The sequence below is a fragment of the Scyliorhinus torazame genome, chromosome 3 (assembly GCF_047496885.1).
Source record: "Scyliorhinus torazame isolate Kashiwa2021f chromosome 3, sScyTor2.1, whole genome shotgun sequence".
In the NCBI taxonomy this organism is placed as follows: domain Eukaryota; kingdom Metazoa; phylum Chordata; class Chondrichthyes; order Carcharhiniformes; family Scyliorhinidae; genus Scyliorhinus; species Scyliorhinus torazame.
In genome coordinates, this window is record NC_092709.1 from 135,461,259 (window position 1) to 135,474,493 (window position 13,235).

Genomic DNA, 13,235 nt, shown 5'->3' on the forward strand with positions numbered 1-13,235 from the left:
ACAGGGTAGATGCAGGGAAGATGTTACCAATGATGAGTCTGTCCAGAAACAGGGGTCACAGCCTGAGGATTCAGGGTAAACCAATTCAGACGGAGATGAGGAGACATTTCTTCACCCAAAGACTGGTGAGCCTGCGGAATTCAGGACAACAGGAAGTAGTTGATGTTAACACATTGAATATATTCAAGAGGCGACTAGATATAGCACTTGGGGAGAATGCGATCAAAAGCTATGGGGAGAAAGCACGATTAGGCTATTAAGTTAGATGATCAGCCATGATCGCGATGAATGGCGGAGCAGGCTCGAAGGACCAAAAGGCCTCTTCCTGCTCCTAACTTCTATGTATCTATGTATGTATTTATATCTGCCTCTCCTCCACTGCGTCCAGTAGGGTCTCCAGTTCCACGTCTGTGAAACGGGGTGCCGCTCTCTTTGCTGCCATCTTGTTGGCTGGGATGAGAAAATCGCCCAACTCCCCATCAAAGATGATCTTCGACTCCCACCAAGTGTGGACAAAGTCAAAGTCAAAGCTGCCGTTAAACACATGAAGAATGGAAAAGCTGCAGGAGTGGACAGGATGCCAGCAGTGATTTCAAACGTGGAGGAAAAGAGATAGCCCGTCATCTCTGTCATAATATACACCAGTATATCATGGTGCAGACACACACACTGATGGACACACAGCAAGACCAATCACACACACAACACTGCAGCCAATCACCAGTTAGAGCACACTCACTATAAAGACAGCGGGCATCAGTTTTCCCGGTCATTCGGGATGCAGCCTCTCAGAAGGCCAGAGCTGACAGCTTACAGCACAGATCTTCACCATGTGCTGAGTGCATAGACTGGTTCGGACAGGCATAGGTCCTTAGTTTAATCTAACATTGTGTTAACCCACAGTGAAAGTATGTTCAACAGTTTCTAACTTAATAAAATAGTGTTGTACTATTTTAAGTGTTGGTGGCCTGTATGCGTTCCACGGATCCAGAGCACCCAACACATCAATCTCCAACAGTTGTTGCTGCAAATCTGGGACAGAGATGAAATGCTGCCAATTTCAGGGATACCGTCTTTGCCATCATGCAGAAAGGAGACAAAGCGGACTGTGGGAACTACCAAGGAATCTCCCTAGTTTCCATCATTGGGAAGATCTTTGCTCGAATCCTCACTAGTCGCCTTCTCCCAGTCTCTGAAGAAATCTTTCCAGAAAGCCAGTGTGGCTTCCCACCAAACCGAACAGCGGACATAATATTCACTGCTTGACAACTTCAAGAGAAATGCCAGGAGCAACGTTAACCACTCTACATGGCCTTCTTCTATTTGACCAAATCGGGAAGTGCTATGGAAGACCCTGTTAAAGGCCAGATGTCCGGAGTAATTCATCAACAACCCTTGACTCCTCCGTGACAAGATGTCAGCAACAATTGTCTCCAGCTCCTCAGAAACCGCGTCAAGGAACTGGAGCTGGAGCTGGATGAACTTCGGATCATTCGGGAGGCAGAGGTGGTCATAGATAGTAGCTTCAGGGATGTAGTTACTCCGAAGAATAAAGATAGATGGGTGACGGTGAGAGGGGCTGGGAGGAAGCAGTCAGTACAGGGATCCCCTGTGGTCGTTCCCCTTAGCAACAAGTATACCGCTTTGTATACTGTTGGGGGTGGGGGGGGACCTACCAGGGGTAAGCCACAGAGTCTGTCCCTGTTGCTCAGAAGGGAAGGGGGAAGAGGAGTAGAGCATTAGTCATTGGAGACTCCATAGTTAGGGGGATAGAGAGGAGATTCTGTGGGAACAAGAGAGACTCGCGGTTGGTGTGATGCCTCCCAGATGCCAGGGTGCGTGATGTCTCGGATCGTGTTTTCGGGATACTTAAGGGGGAGGGGGAGCAGCCCCAAGTCATGGTCCACATAGGTACCAACGACATAGGTAGGAAAAGAGATAGGGATGTAAGGCAGGAATTCAGGGAGCTAGGGTGGAAACTTAGATCTAGGACAAACAGAGTTATTATCTCTGGGTTGTTACCCGTGCCACGTGATAGCGAGACGAGGAATAGTGAAAGAGAGGAGTTGAACCCGCGGCTACAGGGATGGTGCAGGAGGGAGGGTTTCAGATTTCTGGATAATTGGGGCTCATTCTGGGGTCAGTGGGACCTCTACAAACGGGATGGTCTACACCTGGACCAGAGGGGTACCAATATCCTGGGGGGGAAATTTGCTAATGCTCTTCGGGAGGGTTTAAACTAATTCAGCAGGGGCTTGGGAACCTGAATTGTAGCTCCAGTATAGAGGAGATTGAGAGTAGTGAGGTCATGAGTAAGGTTTTAAAGTTGCAGGAGTGTACCGGCAGGCAGGAAGGTGGTTTAAAGTGTGTCTTCTTCAATGCCAGGAGCATCCGGAATAAGGTGGGTGAACTTGCGGCATGGGTTGATCCTGGGACTTCGATGTTGTGGCCATTTTGGAGACATGGACAGAGCAGGGACAAGAATGGTTGTTGCAAGAACCGGGGTTTAGATATTTCCGTAAGCTCAGGGAAGGTGGTAAAAGAGGGGGATGGGTGACATTGTTAGTCAAGGACAGTATTACGGTGGCAGAAAGGACGTTTGATGAGGACTCATCGATTGAGGTAATATGGGCTGAGGTTAGAAACAGGAAAGGAGAGGTCACCCTGTTAGGGGTTTTCTATAGGCCTCCGAAAAGTTCCAGAGATGTAGAGGAAAGGATTGCAAAGATGATTCTGGATCGGAGCGAAAGCAACAGGGTCGTTGTTATGGGGGACTTTAACTTTCCAAATATTGACTGGAAACGCTATAGTTCGAGTACTTTACATGGGTCCGTTTTTGTCCAATGTGTGCAGGCGGGTTTACTGACACAGTATGTAGATAGGCCTACGAGGGGCGAGGCCGTATTGGATTTGGTACTGGGTAATGAACCAGGACAGGTGTTAGATTTGGAGGTAGATGAGCACTTTGGTGATAGTGACCACAATTCGATTACGTTTACTTTAGTGATGGAAAGGGATAGGTATATACCGCAGGGCAAGGCAATTATGATGCGATGAGGCAAGACTTAAGATGCATCAGATGGAGAGGAAAACAGCAGGGCAACAGATGGGCAAAATGGAAATGTGGAGCTTGTTCAAGGAACAGCTACTGCGTGTCCTTGATAAGTATGTACCTGTCAGGCAGGGAGGAAGTGGTTGAGCAAGGGAACCGTGGTTTACTAAGGCATTCAAAACACTTGTCAAGAGGAAGAAGGAGGCTTATGTAAAGATGAGACATGAAGGTTCAGTAAGGGCGCTCGAGAGTTACAAGTTAGCTAGGAAGGACCTAAAGAGAGAGCTAAGAAGAGCCAGGAAGGGACATGAAAAGTCTTTGGCAGGTAGGATCAAGGATAACCCTAAAGCTTTCTATAGATATGTCAGGAATAAAAGAATGACTAGGGTAAGAGTAGGGCCAGTCAAGGACAGTAGTGGGAAGTTGTGCTTGGAGTCCGAGGAGATAGGAGAGGTGCTAAATGAATATTTTTTGTCAGTATTCACACAGGAAAAAGACAATGTTGTCGAGGAGAATACTGAGATTCAGGCTACTAGACTAGAAGGGCTTGAGGTTCATAAGGAGGAGGTGTTAGCAATTCTGGGAAAGGGTGAAAATAGATAAGTCCCCTCGGCCGGATGGGATTTAACCTAGGATTCTCTGGGAAGCTAGGGAGGAGATTGCTGAGCCTTTGGCTTGATCTTTAAGTCATCTTTGTCAACAGGAATAATGCCAGAAAACTGGAGGATAGCAAATGGTGTCCCCTTGTTCAAGAAGGGGAGTAGAGACAACCCCGGTAACTATAGACCAGTGAGCCTTACTTCTGTTGTGGGCAAAATCTTGGAAAGGTTTATAAGAGATAGGGTGTATAATCATCTGGAAAGGAATAATTTGATTAGACATAGTCAACACGGTTTCGTGAAGGGTAGGTCGTGCCTGACAAACCTTAATGAGTTCTTTGATAAGGTGACCAAACAGGTGGATGAGGGTAAAGCAGTTGATGTGGTGTATATGGATTTCAGTAAAGCATTTGATAAGGTTCCCCACGGTAGGCGACTGCAGAAAATACGGAAGCATGGGGTTCAGGGAGATTTAGCAGTTTGGATCAGAAATTGGCTAGCTGGAAGAAGACAAAGGGCGGTGGTTGATGGGACGTGTTCAGACTGGAGTCCAGGTACTAGTGGTGTACCACAAGGATCTGTTTTGGGGCCACTGCTGTTTGTCATTTTTATAAATGACCTGGAGGAGGGCTTAGAAGGATGGGTGAGTAAATTTGCAGATGACACTAAAGTTGGTGGAGTTGTGGACAGTGCGGAAGGATGTTACAAGTTACAGAGGGACATAGATAAGCTGCAGTGCTGGGCTGAGAGGTGGCAAATGGAGTTCAATGCAGAAAAGTGTGAGGTGATTCATTTTGGAAGGAATAACAGGAAGACAGAGTACTGGGCTAATGGTAAGATTCTTGGCAGTGTGGATGAGCAGAGAGATCTCGGTGTCCATGTACATAGATTCCTGAAAGTTGCCACTCAGGTTGAGAAGGTTGTTAAGAAGGCGTACGGTGTGTTAGCTTTTATTGGTAGAGGGATTGAGTTTCGGAGCCATGAGGTCATGTTGCAGCTGTACAAAATTCTGGTGCGGCCGCATCTGGAGTATTGCGTGCAATTCTGGTAGCCGCATTATAGGAAGGATGTGGAAGCATTGGAAAGGGTGCAGAGGAGATTTACCAGAATGGTGCCTGGTATGGAGGGAAGATCTTATCAGGAAAGGCTGAGGGACTTGAGGCTGTTTTCGTTAGAGAGAAGAAGAGTAAGAGTTGACTTAATTGAGGCATACAAGGTGATCAGAGGATTGGAAAGGTGGACAGTGAGAGCCTTTTTCCTCGGATGGCGATGTCTAGCACGAGGGGACATAACTTTAAATTGATGAGTGATAGATATAAGACAGAGGTAGGTTCTTTACTCAGAGAGTAGTAAGGGTGTGGAATGCCCTGCCTGCAACAGTAGTGGACTCGCCAACACTAAGGGTATTCAAATGGTCATTTAATAGACATATGGACGAGAAGGGAATAGTGTAGATGGGCTTTAGAGTGGTTTCACAGGTCGGCGCAACATTGAGGGCCGAAGGGCCTGTACTGCGCTGTAATGTTCTATGTTCTATGTATGTGTTCCATGGATCCAGAGCACCCAACACATCATGATGCCAGGTGTTGAGGGATATTAGTACTTCTTAGACCTACCTGCAAGTGATCTGCCTTCCACAAGCAGACAGTCATCCTGCAAAATGAACAGCGTCTGCCCGCCGCTGCTCCGTATCACCGGTAACCTAGGGGCTAACTGGAAGATATTCAAACAACGCTTCCAGCTCTACCTTGAAGCCACAGACCGGGAAGATGCCTCAGACACCAGGAAGATCGCTCTCTTCCTATCCACGGCCGGGGAACATGCCATCCACATTTTCAATTCTCTCACCTTTGCTGATGATGAAGATAAATCAAAATTCAAGACGGTCCTCCTCAAGTTTGACACTCACTGCAGCATAGAGGTGAATGAAAGTTTCGAGCGCTATGTATTCCAACAGCGTTTGCAGGGTAAGGATGAACCTTTCCAGTCCTTTCTCACCCACCTCCGCATCCTTGCGCAGTCCTGTAATTACGGGCCCACTTCCGACTCCATGATACGCAACCAGATCGTTTTCGGTGTTTAGTCGGACCCCCTACACCAGCAGCTCCTCAAGGTAAAGCAGCTCACCCTAGTGATTGCCATTGAGACCTGCGTGCTACACGAACACGCCACTAGTCGGTATTCCCACATCCAAGCGGCTGAAACGGCGCGGCAAGGTCCCCACGAGGCAGAACGGGTCCAAGCAATCGAGCAACTCCAGGGCCTCAGCCTGGATGAGGGCGGCCATTTTGCGCGTTTTCCACAGACTCCCGCGTTTGTGCGCGCCGAACGAGGGGACGGGGACGTCGACAGAATGTACTGCGCAGGCACGCACCACGTACTACCGCACCATGCATGCACGGTGGCGCAGCGAACGCACTGACGCTACAACGTGCAGCAACTGTGGCTCCGCCCACTTAAAGCGGCAATGCCCTGCCAAATCCCAACGATGCCTGGGATGTGGCAAACTTGGCCAATATGCTGCTTTATGCAGATCAGCTCAGCCTGCCAACTCATATCGCTCCAGCCAGCCTCGCAGGAATGTCCAGGCCATTCAACCCACGGTCACCGAGTCCGATGCGGACCTCCCACACAGCAGTGACACCGAGGACCCGAAGGCGCCTTTTCGAGTCGGTATCATTACAAAAAACAGGGTGTCCCCGAAGCAAAGAATCCAGCCTCTATCGGTATACAGCATCGATCCAGACGATGAGTGGTGTGCCACCCTGACGGTCAACTGGTCCCTAATACGATTCCGCCTGGACACTGGTGCCTCCGCCAATCTCATTGCACGGTCTGACCTCCAAAGCCTTTGTATCAAACCAGCCATCCTCCCATCAGCCTGCCAGCTATTAGATTATAATGGCAATGTCATTGCTGCCTGCCAACTTGAAGTGATGCACAGGTCACGCAAAGCCATCCTTCCCTTTGAAATCGTGGGCTCCTCGAAAGCCTCCCTGCTTGGCGCGCAGGCATGCAAGCTGTTGAACCTAGTTCAGAGAGTTCACCCTCTCTCTCCTGCTGACGCATCTGCCTTTCAGGACACCGACTTCAGGGCGCAGCTCGACGCCATTATCAACCAGTACCACAACGTCTTCGAGGGCATGGGCACGCTCCCGTACACCTACAAGATTTTATTAAAACCGAATGCCACGCTTGTGGTACACGCACCTCGCAGGGTCCCAGCACCCCTTCAGGACCGCCTCAAGCAGCAGCTGCAGGACCTCCAGAACCAAGGAGTGATTTCCAAAGTCACGGAACCGACCGACTGGCTCAGTTCCATGGTATGTGTAACCGGCGAATTGAGAATTTGCATTGATCCCAAGGATCTAAATCGCAATATCATGAGGGAGCATTATCTAATTCCCAAGCGCGAAGAGATCACATGTGAGATGGTTCGCGCCAAGCTCTTCACCAAACTCGACGCCTCAAAATGATTCTGGCAAATCCGCTCGATAAATCCAGCAGGAAACTTTGCACATTTAATACCCCCTTTGGCAGATATTGTTACAACAGGATGCCGTTTGGGATCATATCTGCATCAGAAGTGTTCCATAGGATTATGGAACAAATGATGAAAGGCATTGAAGGTGTTCGCGTCTATGTCGATGACATAATCATTTGGTCCACCAAATGCAGGAGCATGTTAGTCGCCTCCAGCGCGTATTCAGAAGTATATATGAGCATGGCCTCCGCCTCAACATGGCCAATGCTCTTTTGGTCAGACAGAACTCAAGTTCCTCGGGGACCACATCTCCCAATTGGGTGTGCAGCCGGATGTGGACAAGGTAGCTGCCATCACAGTTACGAAAACACCAGAGGACAAGAAGGCGGTCCTCCGATTTCTGGGCATGGTCAATTTTTGAGGGAAATTGATCCCTAACCTCGCCTCTCATACCACGGCTCTCAGGAACCTGGTCAGGAAGACGACAGACTTCCAATGGCTTCCTACCCACAAGCGCGAATGGAGAGAACTCAAAACAAAACTGACCACGGCCCCGGGCTTAGCTTTCTTTGATCCAGCAAAGGAGACCTAAATTTCGACCGATGCCAGTCAATCCGCCATTGGGGCAGTGCCCCTGCAACGTGATGAGGCCTCATCATGGGCCCCCGTTGCATATGCGCCACGTGCGATGACCCCCACGGAGCAGCACTAAGCGCAGATAGAAAAGGAGTGCCTGGGCCTTCTGACCGGTGTGGTTAAGTTTCACGATTATGTATACGGACTTCCTCAATTCACCGTCGAGACCGACCATCGCCTGCTGGTCAATATAATAGAGAAAGACTTGAACGACATGACGCCTCGCCTCCAGCGTATTCTTCTCAAGCTCCGGCGATATGACTTCCAGCTGGTATACACCGCAGGCAAAGACCTCATCATTGCTGACGCTCTCTCCAGGGCAGTCAACACTCCATGTGACCCAGCGGGATTTGTCTGTCAGGTTGACGGCCATGTGGCATTCGCGGCCTCCAATCTCCATGCCACGGATGAACGCCTCGTCCAAATTCGCCGCGAGATGGCGGCTGACCCCTTGCTGCAGTGTGTCATGCGCCACCTAACGGACGGGTGGCTCAAGGGCCAAAGACCTCAGTTCTATAATGTCAGAGATGATCTGGCGATAGTAGACGGGGTTCTTCTAAAACTGGACCGCATTGTCATCCCGCATAGCATGCGCCAGCTTGTCCTGGAACAACTACACGAGGGCCACCTTGGCGTGGAAAAGTGCTGCCAACGGGCCCGAGAGGCAGTGTACTGGCCCGGCATTAATGAGGACATAGCCAACACAGTGCTCAACTGCCCCACTTGCCAGCGCTTCCAGCCGGCCAAACCACGTGAGACCCTACAGCCACATGAGTTGGTCACGTCACCATGGACCAAGGTGGGCATCGACCTGTTCCACTCGCTGGGTAGAGACTATGTTCTGATCGTGGACTACTTTTCGAATTACCCGGAGGTGATACGGTTGCACGACATCACCTCGTCTGTAGTCATTCGTGCATGTAAAGAAACCTTTGCTCGACACGGCATCCCGCTCACGGTTATGTCGGACAATGGCCCCTGCTTCACCAGCCAGGAATGGTCCAACTTTGCCAGGAGGTACAATTTTGCCCATGTGACATCCAGTCCCCTGTACTCCCAATCCAACAGCAAAGCGGAGAAGGGAGTACATATAGTCAAACGGCTCCTATGCAAGGCTGCCGATGCTGGGTCTGATTTCTACCTTGCCTTGCCGGCCTATCGCTCCGCCCCACTGTCCACTGGCCTGTCGCCAGCCCAGTTGCTCATGGGTCGCACCCTGAGGACGACGATGCCGTCCATCCATGTCCCAGACCTCGAACACGTTCCGGTCCTTTGCCGGATGCAGCTGTCTCGTGCACAGCACAAGGCGGCTCATGACTCCCGTGCAGCTGATCTCCCTGCTCTGGCTCCAGATGACAACGTCCGCGTCCATCTTCCAGATGGTGGCTGGTCTGCAACCGCTGTTGCCCTTCGGCAGATGGCCCCCCGCTCGTTCCTGGTTCGTCTACCGGATGGCTCTATTCTGCGCCGCAATCGACACGCCCTTTGTCTCGTTCCACGCTCGCCACGTGATCCTCCAGTGTCACCTCGTCCTCCTGCTGACCTTGCCACGGACTATGCAGAGCTCCCTGTCACTCTGCCTCCCCCTGACTTTGACGCAGTCCAGCCCGCTCCTGAACCAGCGGCTCTCGACCCACCCTTGAGGCGGTCAACCAGAATTTGTCGCCCACCTCATAGACTTAATTTATGAATTTTGCGGACTTATAGACTCTCTGAATTGTTTTGTTGCTTTGTTTGATCGTTTCCCTGGTTTATATATAGTGTTGATCTCGTTATTCTTGTTGCATACTGCTTCTCTGCACCAGGCACCTTCCCATGTAAATAGCTTAGTTCTCATATACGTAGTCCTGTAAATATGTCTTTGCACCCCACACGTAGCTAGGAACATTCTCACCACACATTATTTATTGCCACACATATACATTCTTTTATAAAAGGGGGGATGTCATAATATACACCAGTATATCATGGTGCAGATACACACTGATGGACACACAGCGGGACCAATCAACACTCACAACACCGCAGCCAATCACCAGTTAGAGCATACTCACTATAAAGATAGGGGGCATCAGAGTTCCCGCTCATTCGGAATGCAGCCTCCTAGAAGGACAGAGCTTACAGCTTACAGCACAGATCTTCACCTTGTGCTGAGTGCATAAACTGGTTAGGACAGGCATAGATCTTTAGTTTAATCTAACATCATGTTAACCCACAGTGAAAGTATGTTCAACAGTTTCTAACTTAATAAAATAGTGTTGCACTATTTTAAGTGTTGGTGGCCTGTATGCGTTCCACGGATCCAGAGCACCCAACACATCAATCTCCAACAGTTGTTGCTGCAAATCTGGGACAGAGATGAAATGCTGCCAATTTCAGGGATACCGTCATTGCCATCATGCAGAAAGGAGACAAAGCGGACTGTGGGAACTACCAAGGAATCTCCCTAGTTTCCATCGTTGGGAAGATCTTTGCTCGAATCCTCGCTAGTCGCCTTCTCCCAGTCTCTGAAGAAATCTTTCCAGAAAGCCAGTGTGGCTTCCCACCAAACCGAACAGCGGACATAATATTCACTGCTTGACAACTTCAAGAGAAATGCCAGGAGCAACGCTAACCACTCTACATGGCCTTCTTCTATTTGACCAAGACCTCTGACTCAGTCAATCGGGAAGTGCTATGGAAGACCCTGTTAAAGGCCAGATGTCCGGAGTAATTCATCAACAACCCTTGACTCCTCCGTGACAAGATGTCAGCAACAATCCGCACCAACGGAAATAAGGCAGAAAGCTTTGAGGTCAAGACTTGAGTCAAGCAGGGATGTGTTATCACCCCATCCTTTTCTACCTCTTCATCATCAGCATCCTTCACTTTGTGAAGAACAAGCTTCCCAGTGGAGTGGACATCATCTACAGAATGGACGGAAAATATTTTAAACCTCAATCAATTGAAATCCAAGAAGTAAATGACACTGACATCACTCGTGGGACTACAGTATGGGGATGACATCATCATCTCCACTCTCTCAGAAGAGAATCTCTAAGCTATGCTCAACACCTTCGCGGAAGCATGCCAGAAAATTGGTCTCAGCCTCAACCTCAAGAAGACTCTAGCTCTTAACAACCTGTCTCAGGGCAAGATCCGCTCTCTCCCTTCATCAAGGTCTACGGAAAAACCTTCCCAAATGTGGAATATTTCCTATACCTGGGGAGCTATCTCTCCACTAAGGCTGACATCGATGTGGAGAGCCAGCATTGTATCCAATCCGTGAGCGCCTCCTTCAGAAGCCAATGGACAAGTGTCTTTGATGACCGCGACATCCATGCTGACACCAAGATCCTCGTGTACAAGGTGGTCGACATCACAATTCTTCTATATGGCTCAGAAACTTGAACTACATACTGACGCCACCCCAAGGCCCTGGAGAAGTACCATCATCGCCGTCTGAGACAGATTCTCTGCATCAGCTGGGAGGGCAGACATACTAACATCAGCATCCTTGAAGGAGCCAAGAGCATTAGCATCGAGGTCATGATCATTCGAAACCCACTCCACTGGGCCGGCCATGTGCTTGAGATGTCAGAGTCCCGACTGCAAAGCAAATCCTCTTTGCTCAGTTCAGTGAAGGCTGCTGAACACGAGGAGGACAAAGGAGGCACTTCAAAGGCACCCAGAAGGCTTACCTCAAGAAATGCAATATTGATGTCAACACTTGGGAAACCCTTGCTCAGAAGAGACCTCCTTGGAGGAACATCCAGATTGTAGGGACACAATTCTTTGAGGCCACCTGATGGCAAGAGGCCCAGCAAATGAAAATGAAATGAAAATCGCTTATTGTCACAAGTAGGCTTCAAATGAAGTGACTGTGAAAAGCTCCTAGTCGCCACATTCCGGCGCCTGTTCGGGCAGGCTGGTACGGGAATTGAACCGTGCTGCAGGCCTGCCTGGGTCTGCTTTGAAAGGCAGCTATTTAGCCCTGTGCTAAACCAACCCCTGCTGGAAAGGGGCCTGAAAAAGGAATACCCGTGATCTAGAGTCCAAAAACCACTCCCACCTTCAGGAAACAACTGCCAAGTGTGTGGTTGAAGGTACGGCTCTAGACATACAGTCATAGAGGTCTGCAGCATGAAAACAGGCCCTTCAGCCCAACCTGTCCATACCGCCCAGTTTCTATCACTAAGCTAGTCCCAATTGCCAGCATTTGGCCCATATCCCTCTGTACCCATCTTACCCATATAACTGTCTAAATGCTTTTTAAAAGACAAAATTGTACCCACCTCTACAACTGCCTCTCACAGCTTACTCCAGAAAAATTGGCCCTCTGGACCATTTTGTATCTCTCCCCTCTCATCTTAAACCTATGTCCTCTAGTTTTGGACTCCCCAAACTTTGGGAAAAATGTTGACTATCTACCTCATCTATGTCAATCATTATTTTATAGATTCAAAAACATCACCCCTAAGCCTCCTACGCTCCAGGGAACAATGTCCCAATCTATCCAGCCTCTCCTGATAACTCAAAGCATCAAGCCCTGGGAGCATCCTCGTAAATCATTTTTGCATTCTTTCTAGTTTAATAATATCCTGGACGGGATTCTCCAACCCGGCGATTCACGCGACGCTGCCCCGACGCCCGTCCGCCGATTCTCCGGTCACCCTGGAATCGGCGCCATTACCACCACCACGGTCGGCGCAGCGCCGGTTGGGGGCCGCTCTATGCGCCTCCCCCGGCAATTCTTCACACGCGATGGCCCGAGTGCCCGCCGAGTTAGGCCGAATCCCACAACCGCCGTTCACGTGTGGTCCTACCCTATGGGACCTCGGCGTTCAAGTTGCGGGGGGCGGCCTGGTGGGGAGGGGGATCCGATCCCGGGGGGGGGCCTCCACGATGGCCTGTCCCGCGATCGGGGCCTACCAATCGGCGAGCGGGCTTATCCTGGTGGGGACCTATGTTCCTCCGCGCCGGGCCCCTGTAGCTCTCGGCTATGTTGCATCGGGGCCGGCGTGGAGAAGGCAACTAGCGAGCATGTACGACTCGCGCCGGCCCTAGCGTGCATGCGCCAACTTGCGCCGGCCGCAGCAGACATGCGCAGACCCGCGGCGCCCATTCTGACACCGGTAACGGCAGCTGGAGCAGTGTGAGGCTCTCCAGTGCCGTGCTGACCCCCTCTGCGGCGCAGGATCGTTTCTCCTAGGAGCCTGTTGTCGCCGTCGTAAAACGTACAACTTCAGCAAGACGTCCCAACTCCTGTATTCAATGTTCTGACTAATGAAACCAAGCATGCCGAATGCCTTCTTCACCACCCTGTCCACCTGTGACTCCACCTTCAAGGAGCTATGAACCTGTACCCACAGATCTCTTTGTTCTATAACTTGGTGTGTTCGGTACGCCGGGTCTGCGAGGACTGCGTTTGTTGCAGCAGTGAGAGAGACAGGCTTCCAACACTTGAAGAAATGCAACTTGATTT